The sequence below is a fragment of the Sinohyriopsis cumingii genome, chromosome 1 (assembly GCF_028554795.1).
Source record: "Sinohyriopsis cumingii isolate HCF-2022 chromosome 1, ASM2855479v2, whole genome shotgun sequence".
In the NCBI taxonomy this organism is placed as follows: domain Eukaryota; kingdom Metazoa; phylum Mollusca; class Bivalvia; order Unionida; family Unionidae; genus Sinohyriopsis; species Sinohyriopsis cumingii.
The window spans coordinates 23,052,575-23,073,533 of NC_142961.1; positions in this window are offsets into that span (position 1 = coordinate 23,052,575).

A 20,959-nucleotide genomic window follows, 5' to 3' on the forward strand; every position below is an offset into this window, starting at 1 on the left:
AGGAAACATAACATACATCCACATCTGATGTGCGTTTACATCTACGTTCTGATTCTACCAATACATCTAATTAATGTGATGACTCTGGGAGTGAAGGAAAGACATTTAACTGCATTTTCATCTAATAAATGCCTACTTCGCGACAAGTGTTTTGTAATAATATTCTTTTTTTTAATGCAATAATGCTTCCAAATTAAGATACCGGAAAACCTGCAACTGTCTTTCTGCCAAACGTATCATCAACTGTGACAGCTACTACCACGAATGCGAATGTTTCTTATTACTTCATCTGTAAATGTGGTTTACAACACTATCGGTGAACATCATGGAATGTTTCCTTATATTGATACTTTATAATGTCACTGTAAAATTTATCTTGTCAAATAAATCAAACTTTTATTTATAAAAACCCCAAACACGTAATAATATGAGTGTAAATTTCATTTTACTTGATTTATGAAATCATATGTATCACATTAATAGCCTCTATCATAATATATTTTCTTCCTTGTCGAGAATACACGCATGTAACGAAATTACACTGCGTATCTTACATATTTGTCACTCAATTGCATCTAATTCTATTTGCGCGCTAAATTGAGACGATGATGTTTCCATTTGATCTTCATTTTCTTCGCGAATCTTCAAATAAATTCCATTATGATTGGTTTCTTAGACGTTTTCAAAGGAACATGAACTACATCCAGATTACTCATTAAGCACACTAAGCAGCATTCCGCCAAGGGAACCAACAAAAATTCAAATTAATTGTTGATGATAAAACAGAATGAATTTTATATGACCATTTCGATCGGCATGTACGAGAATTTTGATTTGGAATGATGGCAACACTGGTATTTTCCCACCTCTTTAGCATTTAATATTGATTTTTATTTTTTAGTTTCACATTTTGTAGGAAGAGGAGGGGGCAGCATAATATTTTTCAGTGCTTAGGACCCTGGAATGCCATAATCCGACACTGGCTACATCAACAAATTATCTTGTTGTATAATTGCCGATTAAAACAAGTCACAACAAAAACTCGTTATATCTTCTCTTCATCTTTATGACAGGACAATACTTAAAAGATATGTATCCCTATTATCTGTACGCGGCTTTAAAACAAGAAATGATGACTGATTGGGCGGGTGTCTATTAGTAGGTGTAAAGTTTTGCAAACCTTTTGATGATTTGTGCCAAAGAGACTGCGTAATATACATTTTTCAGATCTAATATTTAGACATTGGAGTTTTATATGGAAAAGAGACGATAAGATTTTTTCTACAGAGATTATTTTTTTCTTTTTGAGAGCTTGTGACTTTATATCAAAAGTCTATAACAAGATTAAATAGAGTCCCATATGATTCCAAATACAATTACAATAGGCGTGGATAGGTTGACATTGACAGCGCATTATAATTAATGTAACTGACATTGACAGTGCCTTATATAATGTACAGTGAGTTATAATTTAATTAATGGCCTTGAGCAGTCTTAGTACATCATTTATTAAATTTTTTTTAGCATGATAAATAACTTTGCGTAGGTTAATTTGAGATGGAAAAAATTCAAATGCTGTTTGTCGTTTAGCTTCACGATTCTGTTACACCTCTGTGGTCTTAAAACAAGTAACATAAAAGAGCGAAAATCGACTAGTTTTGTAAATTTAAACAAATAATTTATTTTCCCTAGAATAAAAAGAGAAAATTTGAAAAACAATTCCCAATAGTCTTAAATGTTCTATCATATGTCCAAATGTGTAGAGTATTCCAAATTAATTCCAGTGTTGTTCCGAATGAATTCAGATATTAAATATGCTGATGTATTAATAGCCTGGAATGTGGCGACGTGCTAACAGTATTGATGTATCACAATGATTTAATAGTTTTTAAGTTCGAAAAGTCAAAGAGTTCTTCGTAATTCCAACGAATAGTTTAAATGAATACATTAAATCCTCTACACTGACACACAACTAAAATTGATTCATCTAAAGGCATATGTTACGATATGGAATGAGTAATTCTAAAGTAAACAACATTTATATTAAAAAAAACTCAAACACAATAACACAACCAGGATGAGGGTCATTTCTATTAGCTATGTAATATGCTGTTTACCAAAATAAAACAAAAGGATGTGAGTAGTTAGGATAACCCTAAACTCAATTACTGATCAAGGTCAATCACACAAGAAAGATATGCATATCACATAATCATAGAAAAAAGCAAACACACAATACAAATTAAATATACATAAATATTCCTATGAGTTTTAATTTCATTCCCCGTTTTGGGATCCAGGATCCACAATACTGGCTGAACTTCGCTGCTAACAACAAAAGAATATGTTATCAAACAACATTCCCCATTCACATATCTACGAATGGTAATAAAAATTAAATAGTTCATTTTTATCCATTATTTTTAATCGATTAGAAAAGGTAAGCACAGACGATAATGCATTAAAATGTTTATGTGGATTTGTTTATTTGTTTATTTGTTTACACAGAAGAACCAGACTCGTAAAATTAGTCAGACAAAATAAAACTTATCTACCTAAAATCATCTAACAGAAAGTCTACCTTTGACTAAGATCCAGCACTTTTCCCTGAATGATGAATTTTAAAAAAGTTAGTTCTGGGCTTGTTTCAAATTTCAAATATTGTAGGATTGCTTTTCGCACACCATGTAAAATGATATATTCGTCAAGTTAAATTTCAGAACTTTCACTTCTTATCTATGTATTGTGTCGGATTTCTTGTAAATTTAAGTTATTACTATTTTTAAATTATTCCTATTTCGTATAAGTGTGAAAAAACACTTCTGGACACACAAATTGAAAAACCAAAACACTACAAAGTCACTTGACCATCGTGATAATGCTGAACAGGATCGTTGTGATATTAAATTACTGTGCCACTTGTAAATTATTTATTAGTACATACTCACTCATGCACAAAAATGATCCACTAAAAATTGTTTATATAACCTGCCACGAGGTAGAACAATGAACGATACAGCGCGGACACAAGCTTTATGCTAAAGAATGCTACAATAATTTTAACTTTTAACCCAAACAGTTGGTAGCAATATTATTGAAACAATAATAGATTAGTTAATGGTGAATACTTTGATAGCTGATCTGCGATTAAAAGCAGATATTAAGAAATAAAACATTCCTCTATACGTGACCAACTAGAAAGCAAAACTGTTTTGAAGAAGAAAAATGAAAACAGAATTATCACTAAACGACTTAGAGTCACTTTCATTTACCATGTTACATCAGATGCATATATTTGTAGGTGTCGGGCGTGAAACTTGTGCAAGAACAGATCATTTTATTGAATATTATTTTTTTTTATATGGATCGGCATTATATCAACTCTGTCGTTCAAACAAACAAAAAGTGATAACAGAATGTTCAGAACTTTTCAAATATCATTCGGACATCATTTGTGATAGGGTTATTTTCAGCGGAAATAGTTTCGATTGATTTTTTTCCCTTGCTATTGAAGGCAGACCAAAATGCACATTGTTCTCTAAAATATTTTAGAAATGGGTTGTTCATTTCGACGATCATCAATAAAGACATGAATATCCGAGAATACTATTTTGGTCCTATGAGTACATTATATTTCCAATGCATATTCTAAGCAAGTATTTTCTCTAAAAATTATCTAAACGCAGCATTAAATACGTCTGAAGAATGGTGTTACAACAAGAACATAAGAAATAAGACTGACCCAAACTATACAGCTCCATGTACCTTTTACAAGCATAAGAAGTGGAAACCCATTGTCTACTACTACAACGAGACAATTTGCAAATATCCCACATCGTAAAAGAACCAACCGGACCCAACCCACCCAATAGAAAATGACTTAATTATCCTAAGAACGCACCTGACCTCACCAGCCAATGAGAAATTACACTAAACTTGTCAACATGTTTACTACTATTATTATTGGTAGTATTTTCATAATAGCTATTTATAGATCCTATGCAATCTTGCCACTCTTAATGTCTTCAGTTAGAATCAATACATGTAAACTAAATTTTAGCCATATATAATCACTACAATTTACAGGCATGAATACAATTTGCAAAATCTATAGATATGCATAACATTATCATTGTCATCTTTTCACCTTTGAATAACCAGTTTCTATCCTTAATTCTTACACAAAATGGTTGGACACATGACAATGTTTCGATTGAAAACGTATTTGTATTCAGTCTCTATAAGATTTTAGCACAAACAATATGATTTCCATAAAAACAGTAAATCCCCAAAAATTACTAGGATATGGAGTTCTATCAAGTACATATATGCATGCCTAAAGCATAACTTATTTGAGTTGATCGATTTGAATGTTAACCTATCCATTAGACACAAAATAAATATATATTTTTAACATGATATTTTTCTGTTGATTTAAAAGTAGATACCTGGTTGTTCGTGCGCTTATTTAAGACTGCTACCATGCAATATGTAATCTAAACACAATACCTTCATGGCTGATTGGTTGTAAGCACAGCCAACAGCATGTACGGAATACCTGGTATACATCATTTTGAGTGATCGTTTTGCCAATATAAACACAATCTAATCTATCTGCAGAAACGCCTATGATTGCTGACAGTGTTTACATACCTACCTCTAACGACTTCAAAGCACTGTATACATCTCTGCATTTCTTCTTTATAGCTTCATAGTGTTCAATATCAGCGACCAAGTTAATTTAGAGCTCATATAATTTAAAGACTAAATGGGTTTGCAAACCGCATCTTATATTGAAAAAAATATCTTTAATCTACAACAAAATTAATTAATTTATTTTTCGACCATAGCATTATTCTTAGCAAATAAAGAAGTTAGAGATACACATGCACAGAATAAAGATAGCAACTGTGCTGGGAAAGTTTGCCAGAAGATAGTTTCAGTATAGCCTTTTGTTGATATAGCATTTTGGTATAGCATTTTATGTGGCATTTTTCAAATAGCATTTTGATAAAACATTTCTGATATAACATTTGGTATAGCATTTTGGCATAACATTTTTATATAGCATTCTGGTATAACATTGTTATGTAGCATTTTGGTATAACATTTTTATATAGCATTTTGGTATGGCATGCTCTACAAACATTCTTACCAGGTTTGATCGGGGAAAGATATTGAAAAGTTACTATGATTAATATTTTAGTAGAAAATTTCGGAAATGCTACACAAACCATGGACGCCTTGTTGCTGGGACAAATCAATATATATATATATATATATATATATATATATATATATATATATATATATATATATATATATATATATATATATATATATATATATATATATATATATACATATATATATATATATATATATATATATATATATATATATATATATATATATATATATATATATATATATATTCTATTTAGTGAAGTCAAAAACTGCAGTTTGACCTCACTTTCAGTATACTGTCTTCTGAAATTTATGATTCACTCAAACAGTTTTCAATGAGGACTCATACTTTTCTACTTATAAGACATAAAGAAAGTGACAATATACATCAAACTTTACATGCTAGTAGTTTCAATACTGTTTTAAAAACAGTACTGAACTGTCTCATGAAATATCCCGAAATTTGAAGATTTCGACTTCTATACAGACACCTAATACTTGTCATTATGTGCTCTTCTCGTTCATTCCAATATGCTCTTCACATCATCTGTCTGTTTTTATAACGCCTCAATTTACTTCCCTAATCATCCTATGCATATTTATTAAAAGCCTTGACATGAAGTATGATGATTTTAATGGCTATGGAAGCTCGTAAAACAGTGGCAGGATGACAGGATACACTTGTCGTGTCAAATATCTTTCTGTCAAAGATCGACAGACGTCCTGTCGAGTAGAATCCATTTAAACTCGTGACACTGATTAGGCCAATGAGCGGCTGTTATATGTGCTTATGAAAACAATTACTATTTTTTCCTTATTTTTTTCCTGGAAAACTGCTGACCAGGAAAAAGCAAACGCTACTTGTAGTGAACATACCACACAAAAGTAATGTTTACTGAATTCAAATTCTTGACATTGGTTTAGGTTGACGTCGCTAATACACGTGATTCAGCCCATTTTGGAAAAGTCACTTGCACGAAAAAATACGGTAATTCCATTAAAATGAGAATATTTCGTATAATAATCTGCTTAAATGTTTGCACGCTCACAGTCCTAAAACTTAACTTTAACTTTGCTCTTAACAGATTTCATCAAAAACATAGGAGAAAATCTTTGGAAGTAAATATTTCGTGGAAATAACAAATTCTGATTTTGAAATTTTGGAGTGAAATAATGGAATATGATAGATTTTACAATAAATTAAAGAATATCAATAGTTTGCACAGAGCTGATGAAACAGTGCTTTTTCTATACGGATACAAGTGCTCGCGGCATGTCACCATTTACCAAATTTTACCTGCAAAGAAAATTCCTTACTCATTAACTTATTTCTTCAGATCCTTACTTTCCATTTGTATTTGGTTTGAAACAAAGAATTTTCGTAGAAAAATTCAACTGTGATAACATTTTCGAAGACTAGGTCAGCTGCGGTCATGGACACGTTCCCTGTTACGTTAGTCCAAAGCTTCTTCACCTACATATTTTGATTGTAGGTATTTGTGTTACATAAATTTTGTAATGAGATATTGAAATATATCAGTGGGAGAAAATTAATTTCACCATGGTGGCGAAACCACTTTTATCGCCACAGTGGCTATATCACTTTTGTAGCTACTTTAGTTTTCCATTTAGGAAATATATCTGACCTTACATGTGTTATTCAGACTTGTATTTCCATATTTAGGGCTATATAATTTTTCTTCTTTTTTCTCCCTCAATCAACTTTCAAGTTTAGACTCTCAACAGCGTGTCTTTAATTTATTTTATTTAAATGAAAATAAATAAGAAAAATAAATTTCAACATGGCTGAGATTAGATACTACACGTTTCTAGCGGGCACATTCAACAGGGATATCAAGATTTAACTCCCTCCTCGAATACGCAGCTATATGTAACCAAACTATCTTAGCTGGAAATGTAAATATGTGTATTTGGATGATAAACGAACCCATGTTCCCAACCTGCATACGGTATAGAGATTCGTTATAATTTTAATGACATCTCTGAACATAATGACATGGAATGAGAAGGGCATTACGTCAAGAACACCCTATCGTTTTTCTTTACTCCATAATATAGACATGTTTTGCATACAAGAATACTGGCTACATATAGAGCGACTGTACTTTTTACAATGCATCCAAAGATAATTTACTGCTTTTGCGAGACCTTTAACAGAATTCAAACGTGTCCATGGGTAAGAAAACTTCCCTCCAGATTTGGATTAATTCCAATTCTTGATCAAACGTCACTTGCCAGTCTGTCCTGTAAAGAAAAATTGGAAACGACAGAATGTTTGCATTTGAAATTAGTTTTCGTGCAGCCAGAAAATCTTGCAATTATTTGTGGTGACTTCATTGCAGTACTGCCGAAACAAGTGGTTCCGAAATGTATAAATGATAAATGACAAAAGTTATTTCTTTCTAATCACTGCAAGTGGTAATACCCCTTCTGGAATGCCAGGATGTACAGTTTGCTCATCTCACGGCTAACACTCGTCCTTGAGCGATTATATTCTTGTACCCTCTTCGAAAAATACATTTAGTCAGTAGTGCCAAAATCAAAAATGATCATAATCTAAATCTTTCTGGTCATTTACCTGTAAGAGCACAGTTGATAGTTCCCGGCGAACTCCAGGACTCAACTTTTTCAAATTATCCAGTTACAATCAACTGGAGATATAGTCTCTTCAGAGCAGTTAAAGAGGTACAAAATTGAAATCAACGAACCATTAAATCCGGTAAAACTTGTATCTATACACGACATTGCAGATAAGCTCTTAATACTCTTGCGACTCGTTTACGTAATTCAGCTGATACTAATTTCCCAAAGAACACGTTCCAGCCGAATCAAAAACCTTACTGGAAATTCCTTATTGTGGCTGAACTATATAAAAAGATGTGAAGAAAACGTGCTTTTCGGATAAACGAAGAACGTCCCCGTGGTATGCAATATAGTTCAAAATGCAAACGTGCGAAGAGAAATTTCAGAAACCAGTTGAACAAGGAAAGAGAACAATAGGAACAGGAACAGTTCGAGAAGTTAGAAAAACCTGCAGAATTGGATATAGGGACGTTTGACAGAATAGTAGCAATGCATAAAAAGGGGCAAAGACAACATAAAAGGAGAAGCAGACATAATTCGGGACCCTTAGTTGATTCGTGGTCGGTGGCGACAACATTTTGAAACAATAAGAACTCAACCACCTGATGCTCATTTCAACGAATCTTTTGCTGACGAAATTAGGAACACCGTGAAAAACATGATGGATTCAAATATTGAAGAAGAAACAGACAACAATTTTGTGGTATCATAATGCAAAATGACTTTGAAGAGGCTGAGGAAAAATAAATCATGCGGTCATGATAAAATAAATAAAGAATATATCATTTTTGATCATCAATCAATTAGTTCCATTTTGTTAGATGTATACAATCGCATCGTCTCCTTGGCAAAATTAAATGTATAATTATTATACGTATATTTAAAGGTTTAAAAAAGATAGGCTTGACATGAATAGCTATAGAGACATCTCAATTGTTCCCGATTTCAAAAAGTGTTTGAAAAAATACTATTGAAAATACTTACTCAATTTAGTGAAAAGATAAATTTTCCTCACCTCTTACAACAGGGATTCGAAACCATTGTCGTGGCGTTACTGCAGCCTTTGTTATAAAAGAGGTAGTAGTCCGCCATTTGAAAGGCGCTCAAATGTATATTCCGCATTCTTTGATAATGCAGACGTCTTCAATATAATATTTTATGATGGACCTTTCTATAAGCATTTCTCTCTTGGATTTAAAGGAAATCTGTGGTAATTTCGTCATTCTTTTCGAGATGTTAGGGCCATTGTTTTTCTCCACGGCCGACATTCGAAACCATACTCAGTAAACCAAGGAGTACGACAAGGAAGAGCGCTATTAGCATCGCTGTTCATAGTCATGATAAATGATCGAATATCTTTATTGGAATCGACAAACTGTGGATTACAAGTTCGTACCTACACCATTCCATGTGTTCTTTCTACTAGTCGATGACAGCTTTGCTAACCTTATCATTTAATGGCATGTGAATTTTGCTTCGCATCCTGAATCCTGCTTAGGAAAGCAATACTGTACTATTTTCAGAGAAAATATTCATGCAAGAAAACACGTTCAGACTAGGATTCATCAAGAAAATATGCTGTGGTTACTCTCTCCTCTGACTTTTCTAAAGCTGTCACAGTGAATAGTGCTGGTGATAAAGGCAGATCATTATAAAGGAAAGGATGGCATGAATCAAGTTAACCGTGCTAAAATCTGGTCAAAAATAATTTTGCCTGCTACGAAGTATGGATGCTAATTGTGGTCAGGCTTGACTATGTCACGTATATATGACCAAAACGTATGTCAATGAAAAGATGCAAGAAGAATTATAGAGACAGCAATAAGCAGTCTTGGATTGTGGTCATTTGAGGTATATGCTGATAAAATCAAATTAGGTTTCTTCAATAAATCTGTAGAGCAAATGGCTCATTAGCATGAAAAATTGTGCTCAGCAAAATAATTCTTGATTTCCTGATACACAAGTGTGAGAGCATTGGTTTTGTTAAAGACATATACCGTGTCAATATGAAATATAGTTTGTAGACGTTTTCCGCTTATACGTGAACATACTATACTCTTCGCCAAAACCTATCTGGAAAAGGATTATATAAACAAAGGTTCATTGTTTCTAAGAGAGACTGTGTAGATCTAAACTCAAATCAAGACATGAAGTTTTACATTATGCTAGTGTCCATACTAATCTCGGACCTCTCCTTGCATGGAAGCTCGGAAAATGTTTGTCTGATAAAACTTGGTCTTTCGCAAACAATGCTTATTTTACAATGTGTTCAATTTCCTCCGATGATTAATGTAACTGTAAGATTTGTAAAAAAAATTAGTTGCAGAGAGAGCTAAGTATATGCTTCTTTACTGCCAAGCCCTAAGCTATGGACGAAATAATATTTTTGAACAAATAACAGACGCAATAGACGTATTAGACCCATACATTGACCCTTTACTTCACAACTTTGGGTAAAGAAAGTGGAACAATTTAACTTTATGGCTGACCTAACATGGCTACAAGTCACACGTCTGGTGGCAGAAAGATTAGAATCAATGTACAGTTAGAATCAATGTACAGAAGACCAAATTAAATTGAATATGGGATCTGACATTATGCTTGTGCATTATATTAATTCAATGGACCAATTTCATTAATGACTACCATCTACATTATTGACAACTGTTAGATTACTCGTGTTTTGAGGGGGAGGCAACGCGATATTTGAAATGGAAATGATTCCCACTCTTCCAAGATCTTTGCATTTTCCATTGCATATTATTTTGGATCATAGTTTCTTTTATAATTTCATCTCCATCAAGATTTCTAGCCCGCGCGTTATTTTATTGTGTGTTTTCCTTCAAGTTTTCCAATTTTATGGTATATTTGTACCCATTACCTTATAACTGCATACTTTTGTGCATACATACTATATACATACATACATACGTACGTACATACACATATACGTACGTCTGATGTGATGTGTTTTGGATTTTTAACGTAGCTTTAAAAAAAATTCAGTCATATCGCTACGATGTCTGCATTGTGGCAGTTTATAGTGATGTCTAGCACTGGGGCATCATGCCGCAGACATGTAGCATAATGTCCCACCCAGTCACATTATCCTGATACCAGGCCGACCAGTCCTAACACTAACCTCTTAATGCTGAGCGCCAAGCGAGGCAACTGTTAGTACCATTTTTGTAAGTCTTTGGGATGACTCGGCCTGCGATCGAACCCACATACATACATACATACATACATACATACATACATACATACCCAGACACAATCATACATACATACATACATACATACATACATACATTCGTGCGTGCGTGCATGCGTGCGTGCGTGCGATCGTGCGATCGTGCGTACATACATACATGCATACATACATACAAAGACATACATACATATATACACACATACATACATACATGCATGCATGCATACATACATACATACATACATACATACATTACATACATACATACATACATACATACATACATACATACATACATACATACATACATACATACTGTTACGTATATCTGATTTAATTTATATTTAATTTATATTTATTGTAATTTTATTGTTTGTTTGTCAGCTTTAACATTTTTATTCTATTACATGCTATTATTATATAATGTTGTTTACGTGATTTGGAAAATTTTTAAAAAAAATAGTTTGACCATGACTGTTCATTTGTAAACACTTAAAGCTGACCTAGCTCCCGACCTTAATTCAAAGGTTTAATAACAGCCGCGTTAACAACTTATTTTTTTTTATTGTGGGAATAATAAGTGTGAGATCTAGGCTGTACTGGATATGTGACTTTAAACTTGCAAAAAGTGTTCGTGAAGTAAGCAACTTTTTTATTTTATTCTAAGAATAAAATGATTGGTTTTTGTCAGGGGTATGCTGAAAGTACGTGATGTGAACATGATCATATGACCCTCATACGGGTACCCATTCTGCGTCTCAAAATTACTGTATAATCATTGTTTTAGACAAATTATCTCAGTCTGGGCTTAAAATTTCTGTAATTCAAAATTCGACACTTCACAGCAAGGTTGTGGTTAATCCACTTGTAACTGACATGCCTTGCTTGGATAAAAAAATTAGATCCATTTGAAAAGAATTCCCTGATTTATCCCCAGCTTCTGCAGAGCTATGGCAAAGAAAGCTTTTGAGAATGATGTGGATAAGGAAAGTATTCCTTTAGCTGACACATGCACTGGTCAGGCTTTTGATGAGGTCTCTTTTAATCCTTGTTTGTATCAATCAGAAGGTATTGGTCACAGTGATCCTCTTTTAACTACCCATTGTCTTTATTATAATCAGGGTAACAAACGAAAATCACTTGTCGTCGAACAGGAAAAAGATCCTGAGATCTCCTGTTTGTTTCAAAGGGCTATTAGTGAAACTGAAGCCACTGAAGTTCCTGTCTGTTTTTTTTTTCAGTAAAAATGGAATTCTTATGAGAAAATGGAGACCTCAGGAGGAACCTGCTGGTGATGAGTGGTCAGTGAACTATCAAGCTGTAGTTCCAGAACCTTACAAACAGGAAATACTTAGTCTGACCGGTGAAACTTCTTTAGCTGGTTATTTATGGATTAATAAAATTTATCACAAGATCTTGACTCACTTCTACTGGCCAAAAATAATATTGGTGTTGGTAAATACTGTAGATCTTGCCATAATTGTCAAATGGTAGGACAACCGAATCAGAAGATACCTAAGACTGATGTACAACCTATTCCTGCCTTTGACGAACCATTTAGTACAATTTTTATGATAGATTGTGTTGGTTCCTTACCTAACACCAAATCATGTAACAAATACCTGTGGACAATTATGTGTGCGTCGACAAGGTTTCCAGAGACAATTCCCATGAAGAATATAAAATCTAAAACAATAGTCAAAGCTATGATGAAGTTTTTTTAAAACTCAATTCGGCCTTCCCAAATCTGTCCAGTCTGATCAAGACTAAAATTTCATGTCTGGAATTTTCCAGCCAGTTATGTACGAATTAGAATTAAGCATCCAACAATTAAAATCTTCTGCCAATCATCCTGAGAGCCAATGGGCATTAGAAAGATTCCATCAGACTTTGAAAAATATGATTCGATTATATTATTTTGATAGGGTAAAGATTTAGATAAAGGCATTCATTTACTATTGTCTCTTTTAGGGAATCAGTTCAGGAATATCTGGGCTTCCGTCCCTTTTAACTGGATTTTGGACACACTGTGCGTGTACCATTGAAGTTATTGAAAGAGAAACTTCTTTCTAATGAAGATACTGAAATCAATCTTCTTGATTATGTCACCAATATTAGGTATAAGTTGTCAAAGGCTTGTGAGTCTGCAAATGCAAATATGCACTCTACTCAATCAAAATGAAGTCAAGATATAATAAAAACTTGAAGGAAAAGAGTTATCAGCCTGGTGATAGAGTCCAGGATCTCTTTCCCATACCAAAGAATCCTCTTCAGGCCATGTATTATGGTCCCAACACAGTTGACAGGAAAATAATTTATTTAAATTACGTCATAAATACCCCTGGGAGGCGAAAACAAAAACAACTCTGCCAGAGAAGCATGCTAAAATATATACTGAAAGCCAGGTTAAACATGCAATTAATTTAACTGTACCTGTCCTTCTCAGTATAGATTTAAGTGCAGGAATATCATCGGAGTCTACTGATATTGAAGTGAGAAATCTACGGAATTCCCAAATTATGAAAGATCTGGACCAGAAACTTTCACATTTGCAAGAAAAGAAATGAACTCAAGCAGTTATTATTTTAATATTATTTTGAGCACTGTTTTCCAGATGTTCCTCCAAGAACAAACAAAATTTTCATGACGTTGAAATTATAAATTCCAAACCTGTTTAACAACACCCGTATAGGATAACCCTCTTAAACAGGAATACTTGAAAAAAGAAATTCAGCATTTGCTGCAGAATGATTTTATAGAGCCCAGCAAAATTGACTTGAGTTTACCATGCACTATTGTTCATAAAACCAGGTAAAACTTTCCGTATGTGTACTGATTATAGAAAGGAAAGAGTGTGACAAAAACAGACTCATCTCCATTACCAAGAATCTATGACTGCATTAATACGATCAGAAACGCCAAATATGTCACCAAATTTGACCTTCTGAAAGGATTTTGGCAAATTTCACTAAGAACAAAGGAAAGTTCGGCATTCGTGACTCCAGATGGACTTTACCAATATAAAGTAATGCCGTTTGGGATGAAAGGGTCGCCAGGTACATTTCAACGTCTCGTGAATATGATCACCTCTGGTCTACACAATTGTAATGCTTACATCGATGATTTCATCATCTACAACGACCCATGGAAAGAACATTTAGCAAAAATTCTGAACTTAGTTGACAGACTCAATGATGCCTGTTCGACAATTAATTTATCTAACATTTCTAGTACATATCATGGGATATGGACAAGTTAACCCTGTAGATGCTAAGGTTAATGCTATCTCCGAATTCCCTGTGCCTGTAAATAAAAAGCAACTGATGCGATTTTTAGGTATGGCAAGATACTATCGGAAATTATGTTCCAATTTTTATATAATTGCTGAACTCCTGACAAATTCATTGAGTAAGAAAAACAAGTTACTTTGGACTGAAAACTGTCAGGAGGCTTTTGATAAGTTAGGAGCCTACTTAAAAGCACACCAGTTGTTACAGCTCCAAATTTCAGCCAATCATTTAAATTGTCTGTTGATGCAAGTGATGTTGAGGATGGAACAGCTTTGATTCAAGAAGATGAAAATGGTATTGATCATCCAGTGTGTTATTTTTTCTAAATGATTAAGTAAGCATTAAAGAAATTACTCAACAACTGAGAAGGAATATTTGGCTTTGATATTGGCATTACAACATTTTGAAGTTTACCTTAGTTCGACTCATTCGATTATTGTGTTTAGTGACAACAACCCTCTTACTTTCATCGGCAAGATGAAAAATAAAAATCAAATAATATGGTTGAGTTTGTTATTACAGGAATATAATCTTGACATCAGGCACATCAAGGAAAATATAATTTAATAGCAGATGCGCTTTCCTGTGCGTAGACATGTATTATTTCATGTACACTGTCTTGAATGCATAAGTGTTCTTCTTATGTTTTTCTTTACCCTTATATATAATTAATCTATGGTAAAATTAAAGCTTTATCATATAAATCTTTCTTTTTGTTTGTAGGGAAGTGTTACGTATATCTGATTGAACTTATATTTATTTTAATTTTATTGTTTGTTTGTCAGCTTTAAAAAAAAATTATTCTCTTACATGACATTATATTATAATCTCGTTTACGTGACTTGGATTTTTTCCCAGAAAATAGTTTGACCGTCACTGTTCATTTGTAAACATTTAAAGCTGACCTTGTTCCGGGCCCAATTCAAAATTAAGAAATGCCACGTGAACAAGTTTTCTTAATTTATTTTTATTGTGGGAATAATAAGGGTGAGATCGAGGCTGTATTGGATACGTGACTCTAAACTTGTAAATTATTGGTTTTTGTCAGGGCCATACTGAGAGTACTTGATGTAAACATTATCACGTCACCCTCATACTGGTACCCATTCTGCGTCTCAAAATTACTATATAACCATTGTTTTAGACAAATAATCCCAGTCTGGGCTTAATACATTTGACGCCAAGGTGTTCTTTTGTTGTGTCAGTTTGGAGTTATTTTAATGTTTATTCAAATTATTTAGATTCAAAAGGATTAAGTATTTTTTCCTGTAAACATGTGTGCTCATATAAAATTCTTGAAAAAAGACATTTCTTAAAAATTTATTCTGATTTTCAACACCGGAGTGTTATTTCTTGTGTTTCTACAAGGAACTGTAGACAACAGCACTGTACAGGATACATCATGCATCATTGCCTTCCATCTGGGATTCTTCTTCGGGACTCGAAATTGAATTCATTAGAACATTTCATTATTAGGACTTCTAAAATTTTATTCTTGGATTATTTTTGGATTTGATTATTAAAACCGTAAGTTTTTATTTTTTTTCATTTTTTACAGAGTTTTTCCAGGGAAATAAATTATTTGTTAAATTTTTCAAAGCTTGTTGTTTTCACTCGTTCTTTTGTTACTGTTTATTCGAGCCTAAACACGTAACAATACATATATACATAATACTCTATGTCCTAAAGTAAAAGATTAACGAGATGATCATAATTTCTCCACCTTACATATTCTCATCATACCATCACATATCACGTTACATGACCAGGAAAAGTTGTTCCCGTTTTCGTTTTGAATTACTTACTATCGCATAACCCTGGCTCAGAAAATCACTCTATCTGTCAACAACCAGTCCACTTAATTAATCCAAGAACCATTCTGGCAAATACGGTTGTGATTTATACCAACAAGGATGGAATTCCTTGTAGACAATAGCATTTATTAATGCAAATATGTGGGTGGCCATACTAAAATAGTGTTTGCTACCGCCACAGCTTGCCTTGCTGCTAACTATAAAGGTACATTTAACTAATTTAATTGAGTTATACATGGAACAAATTTCAAATTAAACATTAAATTCGAAATTAAATATCAGAATCGAAATACTATGCTACAAGATTTTTTTTTCTATTTCGGAAGCATGACCCGGATTCAAATTTGTGATATCATCAGCTTGAATATGCTTTAAGTTTACAAATTACATATTTATTCATTCATGTCCAATCTATTTATTTTTAATTTAAAGACTAATTTTGCCATTTCAAAATGAGTTTGATTTTGAGGTGAATAACAACTATAGCATGGTCGGGATACAAAGCGTTGCCATGACAGCTTCTGATAACTACTGTGATGATAAGATCCACGCTTCCAAGGCAAATCCATTATATGTTTATGTTGGTCTTACTTTTACATTTGCTTACGAATTCGTTTAGTTTTAATTTACTATTTTGTTTTATATATATGCAAAATTACTACAATTCTAAACATATCTTTATATCTTATCCTACAAATGTATATTTAAGATTTCGCGTATTTAATTTTTACTTTTTTTTACAATATTAACGTGTTTGTGAAATAATCCTAATGCCTAATGAGATGACGTTTAAATCCAAGACTATTCTCGCTGACCTAAACCATTTATACGGCCATCATGGCAGTATCAAGGTCGTGAATACCTAACATAATTCGTTCATTGTTTTAAAGTAATAGAAGGATATTTTCAAGCATGGGGGGGGGGGATTTACCCAAATTTATATTTAAAAAAATCAGTCTATTAATCAATAATTTAATCAATAAATGGAAAAATATTTCTTATCATCTTTAAATTCATGAAACGTTTGAAATAACTTTTATTTTAATTAAATAATATTCCACTCAGCTATAAATGTTATAATTGTGTTATAACAAATTTGTACCTATAGCATACTTTTATATCCAACTTTTGACAGCAGTTTCTGTGAGAAGTCAATAATGTATTTCTATCAATGTGCAAACGACTACTAATTCTGCAATGCTCTTATCTCGTTATTAAATGGGACATTGTTCTTTTATGGAAATAATGTGAATTCAATATAACTATACCTCGTCTTAAAATGGACGATTTTTGTTCGATGTTTGTGAAGCATGTACCTGATATAAATCGCGTCATCCTATGTCACGGGTATCTCGATCAGTTGCAGCGTTTTTTGGTATCTTCAAACTAATCCGATTTAAAGAATTGGTCGAAGTGCAAGGGAAAAAACATCAGAACAGCTTGGACAAAAAAAGATCAGATAAATGGCTGCTACTTTGGTTCCTTTGGTACGCATGCCTCTTTGCACAAGTCTTTCCTTATAAAAAAAGTAGAATTATTACTTATTACCAGACGTGTTTTTTTCAAGATTTCTGCCCAGTAATTTAAGAGCAAGCAATGATTCGCAAAACGCAGTAGCGCCAACGACACTTGAGTGGTAGCTGTTTACTTAGGCTAATTTTCTTTTCTGAACAGCCCTCAACAATTTTTTTGACAAGCTGAAACATAAAACCATTGCAAAAGGGACGAAGTATTCGTCATTTCCGTGACGTTGGATTGCGGGATTCTGCTGTTCACAAAGTACTAGAATCCAAAATGGACAACCTGTGATATAAATTCCAGTGCTTTCGGAAACCGGGAAAATGTAAAAAGAAAAGGCAAGAACCAATCAAGGCCGGCTTTTCGTGGCTTTGGTGACAATATTTTTCTTGTTTTATAGCCAAGATTAAACAAAACCGATATCAAACAGTTTCATCTACTTTTATTTATTTAATTGACACTCCATTTACATATCGACTCAAGTGTCATAAACAACATATTGATTGACAGTTTGTGATTTGATGCCAGACTGCATCGCTGGAAGTTTATATTTCCTATAAGATGGATTAGAGTTCGTGCTTAAAGGATTGGTCGCGTCTTGATACACTGTTATTATATTTTCAGCTTCTAAAATGTAATGACGGATAAAGGTTAAGTATATTTATTGTCTTTAGCAACTGACTGCATTTATTTACATATTTTAAGGCTTTCTGTTTTATAAGCTTTGTAAAATACTTATATTATTATGTGGCTTCCATAACATGACAGGTGTGAGCTCAACAAGAGATAAGGGATTGCTTTAAATTTATTCTTAAATTTTATATAGTTATAAATAAGCAATTTCGCTTCGTTATGTAAGGTCCAATGTTCTGAACTCGATCAGAGATCAACATGCTTACAAAACCAAAATCAAGGATTTGGGTCAGGTAGAAAAAGAACTTGATTTTGGACAAGGTAAAATGCAAATAAGAAACCTAACTTACAATGTAAATTAAACATACATAACAAAATTATGACAGAAGAAATATCCAGAAGCAAAAGGCAATAAACATGCCAACCTTGATCGGTTGCCGTCGTGTTTTCTCTTCTCCGCTATCCAGTCGCACCCAGGTGAATCTCATCAGTCAGGAAAAATGCAAGAGGTTTGAATAATCGCAGCCAAACATACTTTGCGTTATGACGATCCGAAGAATGAACGAAACTTTATAAAAGCAACTTGCGATTAACAGAGTGACATTGATTAACATCGCACCGCAGTTTAGTGCAAAATGGAAAGGTAAAAAGAAAAACTTAGTCTGATGAAAGAGGAAAACCCCTTCAGTAAATAAATTCATCAAATCATAAAAGCCGTCTGAAGTGGAAACTCTATAAGTGTATTAAGTCAAGCGAATGAATCAGACATGAAAACAGGTGAATAATTCATGAAGTAAGACTTACCTTAATTTTAACATTGAAGATTAACTTATTAATATAGTAAGCTGTGACCAATGTGCAGCTAACAATTACCCTATGATGTATAACTGCTGGAAATTAAACTTGAAACAACAATTCCGCCGTTTATCATAAATTTCACTATTCTTCCAAACCACCTGATGTTGGGAACGAAGGAAATGATTTGTTTTTTTTTTTAAAAAAAAGCTATCTGACAATAAACAGTTCTTTGAAATAATCAAAATGTTAGGTTTAAACGACGTTCAAATACTCAGTTTAGAATTCAGAGGCGCCACCATTAATTCAGTCAACAAAGTCGCTCGTAATTCAGTTCTTTCTCTGGAGTGTTCCAAAGGTAGTGATGTGATACATTTGACAAGCTCCGTTAGTGACTAATCCAATAACAATAACATTCGCACGATAGAGAATGAAGAGATGCATTACCTTTATAACAAGTCCGACTTTTTAAAAGATGTTATAGCATCACCTAACTGAATGGACGTTGCAGGGTCAGAGTGACTCAAAGTCAATTAAGTTGATAAATGTGTTTAGATAACGCTAGAGACCGTGCTAGAATACATTTAATGTCTCTTGTTTGGGGCGTATTTAAGTTCTAATTAGGATCCCTTTGATAATGGTCGGACAGATGGACTAGGCGAGATGAATCTGGGGTCTATGTATCGGAAAATGAATAGAGTTGAAATGGTGCAGAGACAAATTTGTACTCGTTGAAATAAGTGTCATAAGAAGAGGCTTTCCAGAAATCGGTTTATTAAGAAAGCGCGGAAATGTGAGGAGTTACTCACACTTGGATAGGCTTGCTTTAATTTTCGGCGGTTAGATAAATTTAATCCTGATTAGCTTAGCTGAGTACGGGGTGAGTGTTTCCCAGACGAAATTCAATGTTTTAGCTATTCTCCATCACAAGATTAGCCAGTCCAAGCTTTCTGCGGAGACGAAATATCTTGACTTCGAGGAAAATAACGAGCATCTTTTCTAGTCAAATAAATTATCCAAGGGACGGGTGTCTGGAAGTTTGAGGGACACGGAACCTCAAAGGCACAGAGATGATTTTGCTGCGATAGAAGCGAGCGAGTATTAAAATACTCTTATGTTACGTGTTTAGGGTCGAATAAACAGCAACACAAGAAACAGTGAAAACAACAAGCTTTGAAAAATATAAGAATTTATTTCCCTGGAAAAATTCTGTAAAAATGAAAAATATGAACTTACGGATTTAAGAATCAAAGCCAAAAATAATCCAAGAATAATCCACGAATAAAATTTTAGAAGTCCTAATAATAAAATATTCTAATGATTTCAAGTTCGAGTCCCGACGAAGAATCCAAGATGGAAGACGATGACGAATGCTATAACCTGTAACGTTTAAGTCTACAGTTTCTTATAGAAACAAGAGATATCACTCCGGTTTTGGAAATCTGAATAATATTTTTATAAGAGCTGTCCTTGTTCAAGAATCTCACATGAGCCCAAGTATTTTCCATGAAAAAAATGAATTAATCCTTTTGAATCCAGGTAACTTGAAATAACTCCAAACAGCACAACAGTCATTTTCCAGTGTAATGGCCCAACTGAGATAATTTCTCCAAAACAAACTGTAAGGCGGGGATTGTTTCCTGGTGGGTGTCCCGCTTAATTTTTGGTGTTCGTTATCTAGGGGTTGACCGCCCTCGTTGTTATTGCCCGGTTCGAGTAAATATAAATATCAGTGGTGAAACTTATTGGTGAAATAGATAGAGATCTGAGCAGGTATATAGAACAAACCCACACGAGCCCCCGTACATGTAAACAAACAATTTAATCAATTACATAAAACAACTGTGAAAATTCATTACATCAGGAATATACTCTGCTTTTAGAAATTAAACTTTCACCGAATT